Source organism: Vigna radiata, chromosome 4, assembly GCF_000741045.1.
Source record: "Vigna radiata var. radiata cultivar VC1973A chromosome 4, Vradiata_ver6, whole genome shotgun sequence".
Taxonomy (NCBI): domain Eukaryota; kingdom Viridiplantae; phylum Streptophyta; class Magnoliopsida; order Fabales; family Fabaceae; genus Vigna; species Vigna radiata.
In genome coordinates, this window is record NC_028354.1 from 10,796,943 (window position 1) to 10,800,406 (window position 3,464).

Consider the following 3,464-nt stretch of genomic DNA (forward strand, 5'->3'; position numbering starts at 1 on the left):
TGTGCTTTTTTAATAGGCCTATGATGCCTCGTTTGGAGGAGAAGTAAAATCTTATATACCCTCAGGAAAAAAAAGAAGCTTAAAGAGAATAAGTAGATTCAAAATACTAGACTTGATGTTAGCCAAAAGTAATTTGATTAAATTATATACATTATTTGACTGCTTCATAAGTTGAGTTTGATATAAATGTATAATTTGACAAAACATCAATTTTTTCAGATTGGTGATTAGAAACACCGCATTGAGTAGTGATATGATGAAAATAGTGTATGTAATTTAAGGATGAGTTCGTTTTCTAAAGTTGAGTTTGGTTTAAACCACCTAGAGTCCGCACCTTCACTTGTACAAATGCAAGATGGCTCAGTTATAAAAAGATTTTAGATGATTTTTCTCTAAATACAGAAGCTTACTTACAGGAACCAGATTTAAAGAAGAAATTTGTATCTACCATCTATTCATGTGAATTGAAATATTATGTGGTATGAACACTGGGTCAACACCAAAAGTAGATGATGCACTGGGTCACAGAATTATTCGTAGCCCGTAGAAAATTTTGTTCCATGTATTTGACGTACTTAAGAAGGTCTTTGGAATTAACAAGTTTTACAATGTAATTATTTTATAAAAAAAATGTATTTTGACATCCACTTTTTCTCTGACCATCATTTGACTGCTTTTTATTTATAAAGTATTATATTTAATAAATATAAATAAATAATAATATTTAAGAGTGTTATAATAAAAACACAGGGATCCTTATTTTATTCCCAAATTTAAGATGGTTACAAAAATTATATCTTCCCGTGAAACTGAACCCATACTCTTATATGTCTTTAACTTTTAATTTGACATCTCCGTACCATGCCCCATGGACCCTAATTTCCAAACGGCACTCCATCTCTTCCGGTCCAATAAAAAATATAAGAATTAATTCTTCTGATAGATTTCATTTTGGTGAAAGTGTGTAAGTTGGTTCTTCATTTTAAAAAAGTTTTAATTATGTCTTAATTTTTTTTTTTAAAAATAATTAACAGACATAATTTATTCTGAATTTTTATCAAAATAAAACAACATTATCTATTTTTAAATTTAAATAAATTATTATTTATATAAATATTATATTAACATTTTTATTAAAAATAATTTTTAGCATATTATATTATATTGTCAATGTCACGTATCATACCGTGAATTTAACACGTGACAATTTTTTATTAAAAAATTAAAAATATTAAGAAATTAAAAAACTGAAAAATAACAATTAATAAGAGTTAAATTGAAATTTGGCATGTAATACTATGATCAGTGTCACGTGTTCCAATAGGATTTGACATGTGACAATAAAAGCCTTATAAAAAAAATCACATATTGATTCATGATATGTTAACGTTATTAGTAATTTATTTTAAAAATAACATAATTTAGACATTTTTTTAAAAGTTAATATGCAATGGAAATTTGTTTTAAAAATGGGACCAAATAATTAAGTCTAAATATAAATATATTGAATAGCATGATTCATTCTTTAAATTATTTTATTTTTTTAATATTTGGTTTAGATGAAAAGACATTCATGACATGTTAACAAATTTCATTAATTCAAAAATATTAACATTAACATTGCTTATTGGAGTTTCTTGTGTCAAAATTTCAATCAATGTTATTAAAGTGTCCCGAACTCACATGGATAAAAAAAAATTAGTAATTGTTGGTAATTTTTTTTTCAATTAATAACAAAAAATGTCTTAAGAAATTATTGATGAAGAATAATTTGTGTAATTGATATAAAATTAATCGACAAATAATAATAATAATAATAATAATAATAATAATAATAATAATAATAATAATAATAATAATAATAGGTATTAGTAAAAAAAATCTAGTTTATACTTTTAAGATAGTTTCCTTGAAGTGAGAGAAAATCCTAATTAAGGTTGAGTAAGAAATTTCAATGGTATATATAAAAAACATAAATCAAGAAATAATTTTAATAATATCAATGATAGAGGACCATCTTGAGGAAATATTGGACCACTCACATAAGCTATGACAAAGAGGATGGAAGAGGGAGATGAAGCTCTAAGGACTCTACTTTTGTGGAGATCAATTATTAGCCTTTTATTTTCTCTTAAACACTTTTGTAAATATGTAATATAACTTCATTTTATATCTTGTATATGGCCAAGAACCTTGTTTAGTAGTGATTAGGACCTTGGCGCAATCAGAAGTGGATTAATGCCTCATTTAAGGTCTTAAGCCTTAATCAACGCCTAAATGGGCTTCAATAGGCCTTCAAGAAGCTTTGGACTTGGAAGAAAGAAGCCTTGGCCGGTCACATCAAGGGTAGGCGCCTATGCATTGTATTTGGATGAAAGTTAGGAGTTAGTTGGAAGGGAAGGCTCCCACTCATCCCCCTTGCCAAAGAAGCTTCTAGGCTATTTCTTAAGTGCATGCACTTTAGGTCTTCCTTCAACTATAAAAGGAAAAGCACTCCTCTTGTAATCCTTATAACTTGAATGATATTAGAGAAACTTTACCAAAATTGCAAGCCTCTCTTCCTAAGTTCTCATTGCAATAGTGTCTTTTAAAGGCTTCTTCTTCCTTTTCCTTCATGTTGAGACAAGACAAGCTCGTCTACTAAGTATAAAGGAAAGGTGTCCACACAACAAGTCTAACACAATAAATAGGAAATACAAATGACTAGGAATTAAAGGTCCAGTAAGAAGCATCTATAAATGACTTCCATTGGGAATACAAACATTAGATGAGCCTCACCAAAAAATGGTCAAACTAATTTCAGGCATAGTCGGAAATCAAAAGAATTGAAAAAGATATAAGAATTCTATGCAACACTAAACGACTTCCAAAGTTAAAAGTCTAATGACCGAGGAAACTCATATAAAAACACTTAGGCTCGGCCTAGACGCAACATTAAACGATTCTAAAAAGGTTAAAGCGTCTATAAGAGAAGTCCTACTAAACGCAGAAAGCTTACAGTACCAAACGATAATTAATAAAAACTCTCAATTAGACAAAAGTGTGAAGACAAAGTTTTTGGTAAGCTATTTGAAAGTCATAATCAATAGTCCAAAAACTTGTAAAGGACAACTCGTTAAATGCTTCTTCTAAAGAAAGCAGAATCCTAAAAGTGTTTACAATAGATTAGTCGATAATATCCTCTCAGTATGTCATAGCTTGATAAAAAGTGTCCAACAATGAAGGCATGACTAGAAAGTCTTAAACAATGTTACAGAAAGCATTGTGCCAAACGTATGGGCTAGAGAAACCTACATGGTTTAACTAAGCTGGACGAATTCCCACGATAAAATGATGAGTTTGGAAAATACATCAAAAGAACAAAACTTTTTCCAAAACACATAATAAAAGGCATTCAACTAAACACAATCTTAAAAATAACAAGTAGCTACCAAACAAAAACTAATTAAAGAAAAAGTCTCTTC